This window comes from Rhinolophus sinicus, linkage group LG03 (genome assembly GCF_036562045.2).
Source record: "Rhinolophus sinicus isolate RSC01 linkage group LG03, ASM3656204v1, whole genome shotgun sequence".
Taxonomy (NCBI): Eukaryota; Metazoa; Chordata; class Mammalia; order Chiroptera; family Rhinolophidae; genus Rhinolophus; species Rhinolophus sinicus.
In genome coordinates, this window is record NC_133753.1 from 108,595,112 (window position 1) to 108,615,700 (window position 20,589).

General features: G+C 37.8%; 1 long non-coding RNA gene and 1 pseudogene across 5 annotated transcripts in view; one reads left to right on the forward strand and one right to left on the reverse strand.

The window, feature by feature from the left end:
• LOC109438044 (protein-tyrosine sulfotransferase 1) overlaps positions 1-20,589 on the reverse strand; it is a 175,685-nt gene that overhangs the window by 125,217 nt on the left and 29,879 nt on the right. For 4 of the 5 annotated variants that reach the window (XR_012494945.1, XR_012494944.1, XR_012494946.1 and 1 more), the window contains exon 2: positions 17,535-18,480. This is a non-coding gene — a long non-coding RNA (protein-tyrosine sulfotransferase 1). Of the gene's footprint in view, positions 1-7,151; positions 12,507-17,534; positions 18,481-20,589 lie in introns of those variants that run through there. The other variant, XR_012494948.1, reaches the window with a different exon arrangement.
• On the forward strand, positions 203-1,627 carry LOC109438566 (zinc finger CCCH domain-containing protein 15; annotated as a pseudogene).

A 20,589-nucleotide genomic window follows, 5' to 3' on the forward strand; every position in this document is an offset into this window, starting at 1 on the left:
ACTTTAATCTTGTAAAGGGATGACAGGGGGCCTGGGGAGGGAAGAAATGTATTTTGCATATGCAAGGGAAATGAGTCGTTGGCAGCCTGGACAGACCATGCAGCCCGCAGCGGGTCCTTGTCCTCCTCCTGCCTCCTGCCTCCGGGCCACAGGCCCTGCGGGTGTCCTGCTACGCTTCAGGCCGGTGCCACCTGTTTCCACAATGCCCCCCAAGAAACAGGCTCAGGCTGGGGGAAGCAAAAAGGTGGACCAAGAAAAGGAGATGTATTGAAGACAAGACTTTTGGTCTAGAGACTAAGAAAGAAGCAAAGCAACATAAGTTTATCAAGGCTGTCCCTCATCAAGTTAAATCTGGTCAACAACATCCAGGTCAGGTAGCACAAAGTGAAGCTGAAAAGAAATTTAAGAAAGATGACAAGAAGAAAGTCTCCCAAGAGCTAAATGAGGTGTCAAACCTGTAGTTGACACTCAAAAAGTAAATAAAGGTGCAGATCCCAAATCTGGTACATGCGTTCTTCAAGCAAGGACAGTGCACAGAGGGGGTAAGTGTAGGTTCTCTCATGACCTGACTACAGAGAAAATGTGAAAAGCGAAGTGTTCACATTGATGCAAAAGACGAAGAACTTGAAAAAGATACTATGGATAACAGAGAGGAGAAAAAACTGGAAGAAGTAGTGAACAGACTTTGTAAGCACTTCTGTGAAGCTACTGAAAACAACAAACATGGCTGGTTTGGGGTGTGTCCCAGAGGGGTGATACTTGCATGTATCATTATGCACTTCTTCCTGGAATTGTGTTGAAAAAAGATAAAAAGAGGAAGAAGATGAAATCTCATTAGAAAATCTAAGAGAGCATTCTGTCCTAGGTCCAAATGTTACCAAAATTACTCTAGACTCTTCTTGCATGGAAGAAAAGGGTAAGACAAGAAAAGATTGATAAACTCAAGCAAGATATGGAAAGAAGGAAAGCAGACTTCAAAGCAGGGAAAGCAGTAGTGACCGGTGGTCCTGAAGTGTTTGAGTTTTGTCCTGACTGGCTCATGATGAGGAGGAAGCAGACAACACCTGTCACACCCAGGAAATGGGGGTGATGATTCAGTGAATGTAAATGACATTGATTTAAGCTGCACATCCCAAGAGATGTAGAAGAGACAGGTATTACTGTGGCCAATCTTGAAAGACTCAGCACATATACTTCAGAAAAGGATGAAAACAAATTACCATGTTGCCCTGAAAATAAGACCTAGCCAGACAATCAGCTCTAATGCGTCTTTTGGAGCAAAAATTAATATAAGATCTGGTCTTATTTTACTATAAGACCGGGTCTTATATCATCCAATATAAGACCGAGTATTGTATTGATTTTTGCTCCAAAAGATGCATTAGAGCTGATTGTCTGGCTAGGTCTTATTCACAGGGAAACAGAGTAAGTGAGGCTTCTACAGGTGGGGCTGAAAATGGTGACAGAAGTGATTTAGAAGAGGACAATGAACAAAGGGGAGGGACAGGAAAACTGAGCCATCAATGCTGTTCCCGGTGATGAAAACCTTTTTACTGGGGAAGATTTGGATGAACTAGGAGAATGCAACACATCTGATTTAGAAAAACACCACCAAACAAGTCAATGAAAAAATTAAGCTGGCTCAGCATAAGTTGAAACTGACAACATTTTTTTTTTCCTCCTAGAATTCTTCAACAGGATGTTTATTTCCCATGCTGATATTCTGGAGGGCTCACTCTCCTTCAAAAAAGGAATATTCCCCTATGTTTTGTCTTCTGACTTTGGCTGTATCTCATAGTAAGTTCAGAGCAGTTCATGATAAATTGAAAATACCATGGTCATTGCAGAAAATGGCTGATTGGTGTAACTGTCCACTCAAGTAGGAAGTGTGACTGCTTTCCCAGCTTTTGATTTTCATTGGGCATATATTATTATAAGGACAACATAAATTTAAATGTAAAATACCCTTTATTTAATTCAGTTTTTAATAAGTAATTTTATTTCTTTTGTATTTATATGTTTAAATGACAGCCTAAAATACGAGCGCTGTACTTCATAAAGGAAACGGCATATGCAGATTCAATATGTACAGACGGACATTTAAAATGAAACTTCTTTAATCCAACAGGATCAGCTACAATGCCATTAAACTTTTTCCTCTTCTTTTTTTTCTTTTGCCAATAAAGTTGTAAATAAAGACCTTCATACATGTCGTGCGCGGAGGCCTGCTCGCCACACCATTTTTCAGGCGGGGCGGCCTGCAGGGTCTCTGCTCCCGCTCCCCACACAAGAACGCAGGATATGGTGAGGCCAAAAAGGAACACCCACGGAGCCATAGGTAGGGGAGTCATACCACTATGGTTTCACTGGAGGCTGGGCCCACCCGACGCGCAACCTGCCGTCCGCCTTTTCGCCAAACTACCGACCGACGACTCTCCTCCACTCTCTCGACTCTGTTCCTCTCTCTCAGCTCTCCTCTTCCGCTCTCCTCTTCCGCTCTCCTCTTCCGCTCTCTTCGGCTCTGCTCGGCTCTGCTCGGCTCCTCGGCAATCCTCGGCAATCCTTCGTAGCCACAGCAGTTATACCAGCGGCCAATCGGCCAACCGGCCACAGCCGATGGCCAATCAGCCACAGCCAACGGCCAATCAGCCACAGCCGACGGCCATCCACCACCCGAGCCAGCACCCTTCCACGTGAGGCCAAGAGCCTGTAAACTACTCTCTGGGGCTCTGTCCCCACAATACATTAAAATCCAAAAAAAAAAAAAAATACATAAAATGGTACCTGATGATTCCCAACTCCTGGTAGTCCTTTGTGTAAGGTCCTCCCTGTGATTGTAGCTGAACCTAGGAACTTGCTTCTAATGAATATGGCTAAAGTGATAGGATGTGACTTTCAAGATTAGGTTACAAAAGATGTGACGTCATCTTGCTCACTTTCTCTGGCTCTTCTCAAAGAGCTCGTTTGCTCTGATGAAGTCAGCTGCCATATTGTGAGTAGCCACACAGAGAAAACTTCATGGCAAGGAAGTGAGGTCCTCCACCTGAAACCCATAGAAACTAAATACTGCTCCAAACTACATGAACTGGGAAACTATCCCTTACCATGAAGCCTTGATTGCAGCCTTGTGAGGTTCTAAGCCAAAAGACTCAGCTAAGCCATGCCCTTCCTGACCCACAGAAACTATGACGGATAAATGTATGCTGTGTTAATTCACTTCATTTTGAGGAGATTCTGGGTTGGACATATCTACATGCTGGAAGGATGGAACACCCCAGTTCACGGGGCCAGAAGCTCCTGCCCTTGGGCCCCTTCCGGACCCCGCCCTGTGTACTTCTCCATCTGGCTCTTCATCTGTACCCTTTATAAAAATGGCTCCAGATTTTCTTTCTTAAACACAACCTTTTAAATGACAAATAAACCAAGACTCAAATCAATGAAGTGACTTGTCTAGGTTCGCACTTCTTGTAAGTGGCACAGCTGGGATTCTATCTCAGAAACCAAAATCTTAACCATTACTGAATATGTCTTCACAGGAACGAATAACATAAAATAAAGTACTTTATTAGGGAAAAGAAGCTTTAAGCAGATTTCAATCACAAGTTTTTTGTAAACGCCTGATGTCTAGTTTAATGAAATAAATGATTCATTTATTTAAAAAAAAAAAAGATGGATGATATATTTTGGATTTGCTTTAAAATAATTCAGAAGTAGGAGGAAGGAGAGAGTTAAATGAAAAAAATGTTTGCCTACATTGATAATTGTACGTGGTCATACATGGGGGTTTTATATATCATTATACATTTATATCTGAAATTTTTCATAATAAAAACAAACTTATTTTAAGGTTTTTCAACCTTGACACTACTGACATTTTGGGCTAGATAAATTCTTTGTTGTGGGGTTGTCCTGTGCATTGTAGAATGTTTAGCAGCATCCCTGGCTTCTATCCATTAGACATTAGTAGTGCCACCACCCCACCATTGTGACAACCAAAAATATTTCCAGACATTGCCAAATGTCCTCCAGGGAGCAACACGGCCCCCACTGAGAACCACTGCTTTAAAACAAGATTGCTTGTTATTATTAGAAGTCCTAGCCTAGGCAATAAACACAATACATCAGGAAAACTTCAAGATATAAATATACAAAAGTCATTTGCATTTCTATACAAGAGCAATTAAACAAAATTTAACACACACACATTGCTTATATTAACAAAAAAGAAGGTACTTAATAAATTAATCAAAAGAAATACAAGTCTTTTATGAAGAACATTATAAAATATCATAAAAACATGCTGAACGCCAAAATAAATGGAGAAGCATACTGTGTTATGAATAGGAAGGCTAAGACCATAATGTGAGCTATCCTCAAAATTATCTACAGAATCAGTGTAAACTTAAGCATGATTTATATGGAGGAACAAAGAGCTAAAAATCGCCAAGACATTCCTAGAGAACACCAAAGGACGGAGCATGCCCCATTAGATATTAAGACTTTTGTAAAACTATAGTAATTAAAATAGAGTGGAAATGAAGACAGAGATCTCACTAGCAGAATAATGCAATATGAAAATTTAATATTTAACTAACTGGTTAAATAACTGGCCATACGACAAAGTCATTTTACTAGGGAAAAAACAACTATTCCATAAATAGTTCTGAGAAACTGGTCTTCCATATGGAAAAAATTGAAAATGGATCTGCACCTCACCTAAAAAAATAAATTCCATACTGATTAATAAATTCCTGATTGATTAATGTAAAAGGAAAAATGATTAAATTTTAGAAAAAATATGGGAGACTATTTTTAAGATAAGAATTTCTTTACAAAACACAAAAAGTTCAAACCATACACTGTAATAGACAGTTATCATTTATATCCCTCACACAGTGACAACCCCCTCCCCCCATCCACTACCCCTCTGACATCGCACACAGCCATTACATTTCCACTGTCTCTACTCCTAATGCTGTATTCCACTTCTTGCAACTACATATACATATATTTTATGTGTGTGTGTATGTGTGTGTGTGTGTGTGTGTGTGTGTATGTATATATATATATAATTGTAGTTGACATTCATTATTGTTCAGCTTCAGGTCAGGTGTACAGTGCAGTGATCAGGCATCTAATCATCCCTGAGGTGGTCTCCCTAATGAGACAAGTGTCCATCGGATACCCTACAAAATCTTTACAACATTATTGATTACATTCCCCAAATTGACTTTCGTATTGTTTTGTGCACCTGAAACTAAAAAAAAAAGATTTTCTCCATAAATATGAAAAAAAATACAATAGCATATATAATTGCTTCAAAGAAAATGAAATACTTAAGCATAAGTCTAACAAAATGTGTACAGAATCTGTACACTAAAAATCATAAAATGCTAACTACAAAAATGAAAGAAACCCTAAATATTTGGAAAGATATGCCATGTTCGTGGCTTGGAAGTCTCAAAATTGTAAAGATGTGTCTCCCCAAATTGATCTATAGGTTTAATGCAATTCCTATCAAAATATCAGCAAGGTGTTTTACAGACATAGACAAACTTATTCAAAAGTTTATGAGGACAGGGAAAGGCCTTACAATAGCCAAAACAATTTTTAAAATGAAGAATAAAGTGGAATGAATCACTAAAAAAAAAAAAGTTCATAAAATAAAAGAAGATTGATAAATGCAACAAGTTTAAAATTTACATTCGTCAAAAGATAGTATAAAGTAAGTTAAAAGACGAGCTAAGGAGAGAAACAATTATAACATATGTATCAGATAAAGGTTATCAAAAAGAAAAAGACAAACCTTACTGTCATGCAGGGTGTCATGCGGGGTCTCTGGTCCCGCTCCCCACATAAGAAGGCAGGATATGGTGAGGACAAAAAGGAACACCCACGGAGCCATACATAGGGGAGTTATACCACTATAGTCTCACTGGCAGCCGGGTGAGACACAATGCAGTAGGATCCACGAGATCCGCAGTCCGCCATTCACTTCTCTGTCTGCCAACCAACCAACCAATCAACGCACTCCCGGCAATTACATCAGTAGCCAATTGGCTAACCGGCTGACGGCCAACCAATCACAGTCAATGGTCATTCACCATCCGTAGCCAGCACCTCCCCACGCGAGGCCGAGAGCCTGGAAACTGCTCTCTGGGACTCTGTCCCCACACTTACCAATCAGAAAAATGGGCAAAAGTCATGACCAAGCATTTCACAGAAGAGAACCACAAATGGCCAATGAAAATAGAAGGTGCTCAAACTCATTAATCAGAAAACTACAAATTAAAATCATGAGTTACCATTTACTCTTACCCGATTGGAACTATTTTAAAGCCAGGCTGAACTATATAGTCAAGTAAGAAGGTTATAAAATGCAGAATTGTTAATTCTGTACACTAAGTGATCCCAATTTTATTATTTAAGTATTTGATGTGGATGTACATTTAAGTTTAAAAATACATGCATATGTGTAACTGGAAAATAAACACAAAATATTAACAGTGGGGGGGAAAAAGCCAGACTGATGAGGATATGAATCCTTGGGAATGTTTATACTAATGGTGGCAGTGTAAACTACTGCAAACTCTTTGGAAAACAATTTGGCATTACCTAGTGAAGCTGAATATGCATATCCCCCATGAAGACAGAGAGGACCATGAAATCTGGATAGGCACCAGCTATAATACCTAGGATGTGCTTGCTTTTTCTTTCAAAGCAGTTAACCAATTTTATACGTTTTTCTACTTACAGATCAAATTTGCTCTATGCTTTACCTTAGAAAAACACTTCCCAACAGGCTTACATTTTTAAATCTTTTAAACAAAAATTTTTTTCACACTAAAAGGATCTTCTAAGTTTTTGTGAAGTTGACATAAGTGAAGACATTTTAAAATGGGGCCAGACCAGTCATTCCTGGGGAACTGCCTGGAACATCTAACTCCCTGAACCTCTGTAATGTTTGAACAGGTCAAGATAACCCTAGGACAGGGCCCAAACAATACTGTCTTCCCAACAACTGTTTGTAAAGCTGGCGGGAAAGCAGACCTCCTGACCACACGGACTGGTGATTCTGGACATTCTTTAGCATCAGCAACCAGTCGTGTATAGCTAGAGTAACTTAGCTTGCGAGCACCAACAGAAATTTCTTTATTTGTGTAATTCTCATCCTTTTTCTCATAAAACCCCTTGCCTTCAACCTGAAATCAGGACAGTTTGGGTCTGCCTCAATCTGTGCCTCTGGATTGCAATCCTCCAGTCTCAAATAAATGCTTGTTGCCTTTCACTTTGGCTTTTTAGGTTAACATTTTATACCTTAAAAGGCCAAACTTTTTTGTGTTTTTAAAAATCATTATAATCCCAACCTCTTAAATTTTTTATCATTTCTGTAAATGTTAGAGGATGTTATAACCAATTTTTTTCTTTTGAAAACAAAACAGAAGTTTTGCAGTTCTGTGAGTTTCAGTTTTGTTAAATCCAAGCAAAATTGAAAAATGTTGCCTCAATCAGAGCCACTTCTAAGTACTTTGGGTACCAAGGTTCCTTATGAGAATCTATTTGAAAGGAGTGTCCCACTAATTAGATAGGTTTGAAGCTAATGGTGTACAGGATAAAATTCAAGGTCTTTAGTGTAAAATATAAGACCTCCCAAATCCTGGCCTGCCATCACCTCTCTTGTCTTATTTCCGACGGCTTCCCGGCTGACTGGAAATGAACTCTAGCAACACCAAACTGCCTATATAGTTCCTCATTAATGCCACAATGCTTCTCATCTTTATAAATCTATCCATACTGTAACTTCAAAATGATTGCAGCCTGGTTTTGTTTTATTTTACTTTATGTTTAAGAACTATATTAGGCTATGAGAAACAAATGTCACATTCTGGGCCCAAATGGCACTGAGCTTGGGTGACTTCAACGACACAGTGGGAGGGGAGTGTCCACAGTCAGGCAGAACAGGGCACAGTGGTTCCCAAGGACCCTTTGTGCCGCTATGTTGTGACAGGAGTCATGCCACATGAAGTCCTCCATTCCTCCTCTTCTCTTTGGACACTTGTAGGCCTAGAGTTAGACACAGACTGCTCCCAGGAGGACTACCTTGATGGTTCATTTGGCTAAAGAAGGGAAAAACATTCTGGACAGTCAAGGAAGAACTACAGCACTCCAACCATGGGTCACCCAAGGAGTACAATATCCTACAAGTCCCAACTCAATGCTCTTCCCTTTATCTGTTGATTTTCTCATCTTTTAGGGAAAAAGCTCTCAGCAGGAGTGGGAGAAGGAGCATTTCCCACGGGCGGTGGGGAGGATTTGGCAAAGTCTGGAAACATTTTCGGTTGTCACAATGTGGACTGGGGTTATTACTAGCATCTACTGAGTTACGCCAGGGATGTGCTAACCATCCCACAATGTACAAGACGACCCCCACATGGATTATCTGGCCTCCAATGAAAACAGTGCCAAGGTTGACAGGTGCAGCTTTAGTTCTCAGTTTGGTACCACAGCGTGCAGGAAGGCCTTCCTGAGCACCCCAGAGAGAGTTCGGTAACTCTTCTTGGTTTCCCGTAGTTCTTAGCATTGTATTATACAGTCATACTTCACTCAACGACGAGGGTAAGTTATTAGGTGATTTCGTCATTGTGGGAACATGATGGAGTACATATCCACAAACCTAGATGGTACAGCCTACTACACACCTAGGCTGTATGGTATAGCCTATTGCTTGTGGGCTACAGGGCTGTACAACATGGTACTGTACTTACTACTGAAGGCAACTGTATAACAATAGTACGTATTTGTGTACCTAAACATGTCTAAACAGAAAAGGTACAATAAAAATACAGTATAAAAGATAAAAAATGGTACAGCTGTACAGGGCATGACCATGAATGGAGCTTGCAGGACTGAGTCAGTGAGTAAGTGGTGAGTGAGTGTGAAGGCCAAGGACATAACTGTACACGACTGTAGACGTTATAAACACTGCACACTTAGGTTGCACTAAATTTACAAAACAATATATTTTTAAATTAAAGTTTATTGGGGTGACACTTGTTAGTAAAGTTACATAGATTTCACATGTACAATTCTGTATTACATCATCTATATATCACATTGTGTGTTTACTGCCCAGTTAGTTCTCTTTGCATCACCATAATTTGATCCCCTTTACACTCATATACTACCCCGCACCCCCTTACCCTCTGGTAACCACTAAACTATTGTCTGTGTCTATCAGTTTTTGTTTCTTCATTTGTCTGCCTTTTTCTTTTGTTGTTTTCAGTTTTATATACCACATATCAGTGAAATAATATAATTCTCGACTTTTTCTGACTTATTTCACTCAGCATAATAATCTCAAGATCCATCCATGTTGTCGCAAATGGTAGTATTTCAACTTTTCTTATGGCAGGATACTATCAAATAGAACAGTATACCACGTCTTCATCCAATCATCAATCAAACGACACTTTGGTTCTTTCTATGTCTTGGCCACCGTAAATAATGCTGCAATGAACATTGGAACACATGTATCTTTACAGATAAATGTTTTCAGATTTTGGTGTAGATACTCAGGAGACGGATTACTGGGACATATGGTAATTCTATTCTTAATTTTTGGAGGAACCTCCACACTGCCTTCCATAGCGGCTGCACTAATCTGCATTCCCACCAACAGTGTATGAGGGTTCCTTTTTCTCCACAGCCTCTCCAACACTTGTTAATATTTGTGTTGTTGATGACAGCCATTCTAACTGGTGCGAGGTAATATCTCATTGTGGTTTTTATTTGCACTTCTCTGATGATTAGTGATGTTGAACATTTTTTCACATGTCTATTGGCCATTTGTATGTCTTCTTTGAAGAAATGTCTATTCAGGTCCTCTGCCTGTTTTTTAATTGGATTGCTTTTTTCTTGCTGTTGAGTTGTATGAGTTCTTTATGTATTTTGGATATTACCCCCCTTATCAGAGGTGTTGTTTACAAAAATCTTCTCCCATTCAGTTGGTAGCCTCTTTGTTTTGTGGATGGTTTCTTTTGCTGTGCAGAAGCTTTTAAGTTTCATATAGTCCCATTCATTTATTTTAGCTTTTACATCCTTTGCCTTTGGGGTCAAATTCATAAAATGCTCTTTGAACCCAAGGTCCATAAGTTTAGCACCTATGTTTTCTTCTATGCATTTTTTTGTTTCAGGACTTATGTTTAGGTCTTTAATCCATTTTGAGTTAATTTTGGTACGCGATGACGGATAGCAGTCTAGTTTCATTCTTTTGCATGAGGCTTTCCAATTCTCCCAGCACCATTTATTGAAGAGGCTGTCTTTTCTGCATTGTATGGTTTTGGCTTCTTTGTCAAAAATTATCTGTCCATATTTATGTGGTTTCATTTCTGGGTTCTCAATTCTATTCCATTGGTCTCCGTGTCTGTTTTCTGCCAATACCATGCTGTTTTGATTATTGTTGCCCTGTAGTACAAGCTAAAGTCAGGAGTGTGATACATTCAGCATCACACTTTTTTCTTAGGATTGCATTGGCTATTTGGGGTCTTTTGTGGTTCCATACAAATCTGGTGATTTTTTTGTTCTATTTCTTTAAAAAATGTCATTGGTATTTTGATGGGGATTACACTAAATCTGTATATTGCTTTGGGTAATATGGCCATTTTAACTATGTTGATTCTTCCAATCCATGAACACAGAAAGTCTTTCCATTTCTTTGTGTCTTCTTCAATTTCTTCTAAAAATGTCTTATAGTTTTCAGCATATGGTCTTTCACATCTTTGGTTAAGTTTATTCCTAGGTATTTTATTCTTTTTGTTGCAATTGCAAAAGGAATTGTTTTTTTGTTTTTTCTGAGATTTCATTGTTAGTATATAGTAATGCAATGAACTTTTCACGTTGATTTTGTAGTTGGCAAATTTACAGTATTCATTCATTGTTTCTAATAGCTTTTTGGTGGAGCCTTTAGGGTTTTCTATATATAGCAACATGTCATCTACAAATAGTGACAATTTAACTTCTTCATTTCCAATTTGGATGCCTTTGATTTCTTTCTCTTGCCTGATTGCTCTGGCTAGGACGTCCAACACTATGTTGAAAATTAGAGGTGATAGGTGACAGCCCTGTAGTTTTCCTGATCATAGAGCAAAGGGCTTCAGTTTTTCACCGTTAATTCTAACAGTAGCTTAGGGTTTGTCATATATGACTTTTATTACGTTCAGGTATTTTCCTTCTATACCTATGTTATTAAGTGTTTTAATCACAAATAGATATTGTATCTTGTCAAACACTTTTTCTGCATCAATTGGTATAATCATGTGATTTTTTTTCCTTTATTTTATTTATGTGATGTATTACATTGACAGATTTGCATATGTTGGACCATCCTTGTGCCCCTGAGATGAACCCCACTTGGCCGTGATGAATAATCTTTTTAATGCATTGTTGCATTCGATTTGTTAGAATTTTGTTTAGGATTTTTGCATCTGTATTCATCAGAGATATTGGTCTGTAGTTTTCTTTTTTTGTGTTATCCTTACCAGGTTTTGTTATCAGAGTAATGTTGGCCTCATAAAATGAGTTAGGAAGTATTGCTTCTTCATCAATTTTTTGGAAGAGCTTGAGTAAGACAGGTAATTAGATCTTCTTTGAATGTTTGGTAGAATTCACTAGTGAAGCCATCTGGTCCTGGATTTTTGCTTGGGAAGGTATCGGATGATTCAATTTCCTTACTAGTGATTATCGATTTAGATTTTCCAATTTTTCATGATTCAGCCTAGGAAGGCTATATGTTTCTAAGAACTTGTCCATTTCTTCTAGGTTATTGAATTTGGTGGCATATAATCCTTCATACTATTCTTGGATGATCCTTTGTATTTCTGTGGCATCCATGGTCACTTCCCCCCTCTTTCATTTCTGATTTTGTTTGTATCTTTTTTCTCTTTTTACCTTAGTGAGTCTACCCAAGGATTTGTAAATTTTATTAACCCTTTCAAAGAACCAGCTCTTTGTTGCGTTAATTTTTTTCTACTGTCTTTTTGTTCTCTATTTCATTTAGTTCTGCTCTCATTTTTATTATTTCCTTCCTTCTGCTGACTTTGGGTTTCATTTGTTCTTCTTTTTCTAGTTCTTTAAGGTGTGATGTGAAGTTATTTATGTGGGAGTTTTCTTGTTTCTTGAGATAGGCCTGTAATGATATAAATTTCCCTCTTAAAACTGCCTTCGCTGCATCCCAAAAATTTTGGTAGGATATATTTTCGTTGTCATTTGTTTCTATGTATCTTTTGATCTCTCTTCTTATTTCTTCTTTGACCCGGTCATTCTTTAAAAGTATGTTGTTTAATCTCCATGTATTTGTGTTTTTTCCTGCTTTCTTTTAGCAGTTGATATCCAATTTCAAAGGCTTGTGATCAGAGAATATGCTTGGTATGATTTCAATCTTCTTAAATTTGCTGAGGCTAGTTTTATGTCCCAACATATAGTCTATCCTTGAGAATGTTCCATGTACACTAGAAAAGAATGTATAGTCTGATGTTCTAGGATAAAATGCTCTATAAATGTAAATTATGTCCATTTCATCTAATGTATCATGTAGGGCTGCTATTTCATTATATACTTTGTTTGGATGATCTATCCATAGCTGTCAATGATGTATTTAGGTAAAAATGTAATATTTATAAAATTCTTCTGGGATATAAGAGCTCAGGTAATCCTAATTTGCATACTAATTTTACATGCTGTAGAAGTGATCATAATTTGCCTGAATATAGCCTGTGTTTGTCATAATTTGCTCATAATATTCTTATTCTTAAATTTCAGAAAATTTTCAAGTGGATATCTGTTATCTTTCTCTGCTAATCCTGTAAGATATTATAAAAATTTTTAATTGCCAAACTAAATTTCCTTTTGAAAACTAAAAAGAAATTTAATCTTCTAATTGTAATAAATAACTATTCTTTGTACCTCCTCAAAAGTATCTCCATTTCCAAAAGCTCTTTTGCATGACTTTCACCTATTTATTTAATCTTTCTTTGCTATGGATCTGATTTCTAGTTTTTTCTTTGCTTTACTTATTAGAAGCTTTAGAGTGCCAGTTATCATGCTCTTATTCTCTTGTACTTACCACTGCTATATTTTTCATTCTAACCATTTGTGCTTAATAGTTGTATATTAAGTTGTATACCCTTTCTGCTCTAAGGGTAGATAACTCTTTTCTGAATTATAGTTATGATTCTTGTACTTGTTCTGTTTAAGCGTTACCATTATATTGTTTTTCCTGGCTTTGTTCTTTTGACTAGTAAACTTGTTTACTGATCCTAGGTCTCATTTTTATTTCACTCATTCTTGAGTGTACCTTGGTGGCTTTTTTTTTGTTATTATTATTGATGATTTTTATTTGTTCCACGTAATTTTATAGTATCTTAATGTGTTTAATAGCAGAAACAACTATGTACACGCTAGTAACTTTGGGAATGTTCCCAGATGCAGATAACAAAAATTGCACAATCCGTGAGAAGAGGTCGATGTCCACAGCTTCAAACTTCACTTCTATTTCCTACTCAAAATATCCGGGGAAAAGCCTCAGCAGTAGGTACCACTCACTGACCAAGATCCTCTTCCACATTCAGTCACCTGGAGAATTCTACTGGGACACATCTACCGTGTTTCCCCGAAAATAAGACCTAGCTGGACAGTCAGCTCTAGTGCATCTTTTGGAGCAAAACTTAATATAAGACCCGGTCTTATTTTACTCTAACATAAGACCGGGTCTTATATAAGATAATATTAATATAAAACCTGGTCTTATATTAATTTTTATTCCAAAAGATGCATTAGAGATGATTGTCCAGCTAGGTCTTATTTTCAGGGAAACATGGTATTCGCATAAAGTGTTTTCCTTAAAACTTACTCTCCCCACCTTTCTATACAAACATTTCTTGAAAGAAAATGCAAAACACATTTTTAAAATGCCTTGATTTTTTTTTCTACTCTCTATTAGCTTGGAAGAATTCGATCAATGAGTTCTATATTATTTTTTGGAGCCATCATATTCAAAACTATGGCTCGGTTTAATACGAAGTTGAACAGAACGGTTAATTTATCACAACAGAACATGGTATTCAAAACATCAAAGGTATAAGGTCAGTCACTGGGGAAACTAACGCTACGTAGTGACTGGACTTGAAATGACTACCTAAAAACATTAAGGATAAATAGTATGTCTAAAATTCAACAGTTGTACCTAAATGTAGAACTAAAGCTAAATTATCAGCCAGCCAAAGCATCTGTTTTCATTCCTTTTCCTACTCACTAAATACTGCTTTTATTTTCAGTTTTAAAAAACCTGGCTTATATACACTAGTGTCTCAGGAAGACTCCATGACCACCCCATAATGAAAGTTATGTTTTCTTATACAGAATTCTCTCATAGAAGAATCTATATGCTCACAGTGATAACCCGACACCTCCTACTTTTCTGTAACTGGAACTGACCAGGGAGCTAAGAGGTGGCAAGTGGGCTGAAAACAACTGGAAATTCCTAAGCACAGCAAAAGAAAGCTTAACTTTCAAAGTTAACAAGTTAAGGCAGGTAAAACTGTGAAAGCCTTTCCTACCACTGTCTTCAGCAAATTCTGCATATATTCCTGAGTCATCTGGTGACATCTTCAAGCCACCAAGGGTGCCTAAATGTTTTTGGTATTTCAGTACTACATAATACCAAAATAAGTACTAAGGAATTATTTTAAACAATTTTGCTAGAATAACAATGTTTATAGGAAGGCAAAAGCACATTGTATGATCAGCTGTGGGTTATGAATTCCTTATGGTCATGACTCTCAACTAACATGGAACATTTACCACTTGGTACTCACTAATGGAATCACTTTATATGTTTCTGCCTTATCCCCCAGTTAGCTCTTTTAGAGAGCTAGCTCTGCCCTCACCTATTTTATATTGGAATTCTGGATAAGACTATTTCAAAAAGGAGTTCAAATGTTATTGTTTTATTTTGTTTCTAAGTTTGAAAAAATACTCATACCCCATTAAAGTTAAAAGGATTGACAATACCAAGTGTTGGCAAAATTGTGAAGTAATTAGAACACAGTCATGTATAGTACAGCTATCCATGAATGAATGAATGATACAGACACTCTGGGAAGCAAGAAGTATCTATTACAGATAGATATAGATGATATACAGATAGAGATAGAATTATATAGATACATCTAATGATCCAACGATTCCACTCATTGGTGTGTACACACACACACACACACACACACAGCAAAAGTCAGACAATTAAGTTTGTGAACTTTCCACTATGTAAGTGCATGGTGGAAAGTTCGTGAATTTAATTGTCAGCACGAGCGTGCGTTCGTGCATGTGCGTGTGTGTATGTGTGTGTACCCAAGAGAAATCAATGCTTATGTCCACCAAAAGTAATGTACAAAAATGTTCTTAGCAACTCTGCCCACAGTATCCCAAAACTAGAAACACCAAATGTCCATAAGTGGAACAATGGATAATTTGTGTTAAGTTTTAAAAACTACAGTAATGAAAAAGAAAGCTACTACAATTTATAATATTATGGGTGAACCTCATGTTAAATGAAAGAAGCCAGGAATGAAATAATAAATAGAAATGATTGCATATATATGAAGTTCAAAACCAAGCAAGACTGATTGTTTTTGAACTTCATATACAACCTCACATCACTTCTGGTGATTAAGGTTGGAATAGTAGTTCCTTTTGGGTTGAGGAGGATATCGACTAGGAAGCATAAAAGAGCCTCTTGGCTGCTGGTAATTTTCTATATCTTTATATGGATGGGGATTACACAAATATATACAGATGTAAACATTCATCAAATTGTACACTTGGAATAAGCATTTGAAGTTCTAGTCATGGTTCTGCCATGTGAGATTCTTGACAAAGCACAGAATGTCATTGGGTGCCCATTCTGTATACTAAATGCTAAGGACTCTTTCCTTTCCAAAATCCATTAATTCTAAATATCTATGAATTTCCTCAGATGTTTACCTTAAACATAGTAAGTATATAGACAAAATGAACTTTTTCTGATTTCCACCAAAATTTCACTTGAGCATATCTCTTTAATCCATTTGGAAAGATTATGGCGGGGGTAGGGGGGGGTGCGGGGAGTAGGATATTTGGTAGACTTACAAGCACAGAAAGGAAACGCTTACCTAAGAATACATAAATTAGTTATGGCCTATTATCTAGAAAAAACACACAACAAAGTGTGATGACAGTAGCTAGAGCTGTAATTCTCTGATCCAAGAAAAATAACCTAGAGCCACTGGAGTGATGATACCTAATAATTTGTAATCGATAACTGAAAGTTAGGTGCAGAAAGATAGCTGTTCCTTTCAAATTATCTACATGAGGAATCAATATTTACTGTACAAGTTGTATACGTTGGAAAAAAATCAAGAAGACATTCCTTGGTAGGGGCAAGCAAGGTACAAAAGGGAAGTCACTGCATTTCCTTTTACTTTTTCACAGGGGGCACATATTACTTTTATAAGTGGAAAAAAAAATTAAATTGTTATAACCAATTTTTCTTCATGAGATAATACCTGAATTTAACAGTAGTTTCCATTTTAATATCCTCACTCTAAGATATAAGTCATCAGGTCAGGTTGTCAGATCAAGTCAAAATGCCCTAGTCATCACTTCATGATAAAGGGGAAAAGATGCAATGGTTTTAGAAGTATTTGAATCTAAGGAACCTGTACGGATTATGGATTAAGCTTCCAAATTTTTCTAGCCTGTTGTAAAACTCAAAAGAAAATGCATCCATCAGATGACAAAAGATATACTACATATAATAAAATGCCATGAAAAAAAGCACTAACCCATTGAGACCAAGGCATGGATTCTAATTCTGGCCATGCCATCTAAATTTGAGTAAATCATTCTTATCTTTCTCACTCAGTCTTCCTACCTGTAAAATGAAGAGATAGAGTTAGATATTTTTAGCTTTATTTTTCTATATAACTAAAAATTCCTAAATGCTTGGAATTCACTACTTCTCACCAACAGGGTAGATGCTTTTCCTCATATTAACCTTAATCTATACAAAAGCAAACTATCCTTATCAATGAAAATATCTAGAAATTAGAAATCAGAAGCCACTAAAATTCAATGATGGGCACTAAAGCCTGAAGTCCATGAAAAAAGCCTTTCATTGCTACGAACTGAGTTTGCCTCCACCAAATAAATAAAAAGGACTATAATTCATAAATAAATAAAAGAATTAAATAAATGAAAGGGTTTATAATGAACTGGATAGGAAATTTTTTAAAAACTCATTTATGAAGCTATATCTATTCCAGAAAAGGTCTCTAGGGTGCGCATGCATGCATGCATACACACACACACACACACACACACACACATACATATATATACACACATATACACATACACATACATATATACACACTCATACACACCCACAATATCTATTAGCTGAATATAGGATCAAAATAAAAAACGTAACATGTACTCACTTTGACAGAGATACTCCCCCAGCTTTCCCAATCATCTCTTCATGGTGTAACACTGAGTGGTTCCACGGAATATGGAGGAACTTTAAGAGTGTTCTCATCCACCGTTCAGGATGTAAGACAAGTTGTTCATAGTGAACTAACATGCACTTTTTATAGCCAACCTCCATACACTGGTTATACATGGTCTCTATGGCACGATTCCACTTGGTCAAGCAGTCCCTGTAGCTATTCAGGTCAAACCCAGCTATAGTAACTTTTCGAGAAATCATTGAGTGCACTGATGCCCGGCCGTCTCGGACCATTAGTAGAAATTTGGCATTGGGAAATAACCTAGCAAGGTACGTTAAGGATTTCAAGGCAAAGGGGTCTTTATTACATAAGTAAGGGGCTGGCTCCCCATGCTTGACGATGATCTCTAGTAAGAAGGCCTGCATGGCGGAATTCAGCACCTCATCGGTGACACCAGCCTCATCCAGGCGTATTTTCTCTTTACTCGACCGCGACCACATCTGCTTCAGGGCCAGGATTCGGGGAATGACCCTGGTTTCCTCCCCACAACGGACATCAGGATGCGCATCTAACATGGCCCTCATGAGCGTGGTTCCACTCCGTGGTACACCGCCAATAAAAATTAAAGGCATATCCTTGTGATAGGCAAAGGTTTTGTTGGCTTTGATGTCCAGGCCAGTTCGCACGGGGCTCCTTGTGCTCTCCAACCTGAGGGGCTGGCTGCGTTCCTCTATCCGGTGATGGCATTCCATGGCGTGTTGGCCCAGGTAAAACACAGTCACAGAACTAATCACCAGACATGCCAATAGTAAGTTCTGCTTCAGTTTTCCAACCATCTTGATGTGGTTATCTTTTTAGTAAATAGATATTTTGCTCCAAATGATTTCCAGAATATGTTCAGGCCATGGAGATTCTACTTCAGAAAGATAATGCTCATCTAATAAAAAAAGGAAAAAGTTATTTTACCATCACATTAAGATTGTTTACAAATTAGTCATCACTTATCACTAACATTTTAGCTAGAAAATGAAGCACTTAGATGTTCTGATATTCTTAGAACACAAATATACACAAATGCAAGCAAATATAAATCAACATTTCCAATCAGATAAACAGCTTTTCTTAATATAACAAGTCTGAAGCTATGCACAAAATGGAAAAGTAAATAAAACTATTTCTGTCGGGCAGTCAAGCAAATATTTAGTATGCCCAGGTATATTTAGAGTCCAACTCAAGGCTCATCTTGGGTATTCAGATTTTCTTCATCCCCAAGGAGTCGTTACCTCCACATTCTACTATAAAGAGGAATTACAGACGAAATACACAACTTCTAAATCTTTAAACATGCTGAGTTTATTCACCCCACAAATTATTTATTTAGGTACCACATGCCCGGTGGACAGTAGTGTTGCTCTCAGAAAACAAAGTCTCATGGACAGACAGGTATTCAAACAATGACAATAAAATGTGATCAGGGCCTTAGCAGAAATAAGCACAGGGGACAATGTAAGTATAATGAAAAGGAACAAATCTTAAGTAGATTTCTACCTAAGAAAGCTATAAAAGCCTTATAGAAAACAAGAGGGACAGGTAACATAACCAATAGGAACATGTGTGCAGAAACATGATGGCATGACAGAGTCCAGCATGATTAGGTAACAAGAAGTAGTTCAGGACATATGGTACATGGGGTGCAAAAGAAATTGTGTGTATCTGTGACCTGGCCTTCAGAAGGACAGATAACATGTGGACACACAGAGCATTCTAAGCTGAAGATACACTATGACTAAAAGATGTGGACGTGTAAAAGCAGAACACACATGTAAAACACACATACTATGTAAAATACATATATTGTATATATGTGAAACACGTACTGTGTATATATGAAATGTGCATACTATGGATTAGCTGGAACAAGGACACATGCGATGAAGTAGGTAGCAATCAGACTACACCTAGACTAAACAAATTTACCCTGAATCCTCAGAGGGCATGTTTGATGGTTAATTTTGTGTGTCAAGGTGGCTAAGCTATAGCACCCAGTGTTTGGTACAACACCTATCCAGATGTTGCTGTGGAAGTATTTTTCAGATGTGATTAACAATTCAATCAACAGACAAATAAAGCAGATTACCCTCCATAATACAGGTGGGCCTTACCCAACCATTAAGAAACAGTAAAGACAGGTTTCCTGAAAGAAAAGGAATTCTCCTCAAGACTGCAACACAGAAATCCTACCTGAGTGAGTTTCCAGCCTGCTGCCCTGAGGAATTAGGACTCAAGATTAACATCAATTCTTACCTGCCAGAATGTTCTATGGATTTTAGAAATGCCAGCATCATAATCACATGAACCAATTCCTTCAAAACTCTCTATCTCCTATATATCATATATTAATATATATGTACACACACACACACACACACACACACAGCCTAACAGTAAGTATACCTAGGGAAATGACCAAAAGAGTACATTCTGAGAGGCAGGATGTCTAGCTATGGACTAGTAAGAAGGTAGGTAATTCCTCGCCCCAAAAAGCAATTATAAAGTGGGATGAACTCGACAAAACCACCTCTTCAGACCCCTAGAAACCAGCAAAGTAATATAACAACCCAAGAAGCATTTACATTTGAAAGATTGCTAAGTGTTGAGTAAGAACAGTGAGAGTCTCTGGCAATCTTGCCTGAGATGACTCCCACTCCTGTACCCACCCACTGAGCAGTACAGAGGTTCGGCAGGGCAGGGCCGGGCAGGGCAAACCAGGAGGACCGGCTGTTTTTGATCAAAGGAGTATTACTCCGTTTGGAGTGACGAATAACACGCATGGCTGGCTGTACTGTCCATGTGATGTTCCAAGTGCAGGTCAGCGAGGGCGAACACTCTAGGAAGATGAGGTTGTGGTCATGGTCGGCTAACATGTGGCCAGCCCTGAGGCCGCACTCAAGGAGGCATGAAAGGATGGAGTGGAAAGTCAGTGTCGGGGCAGATCTGAAACAGCCTGAGCTTGGAAGGTGCTCCTCTGCCCACATGCAGATCCACT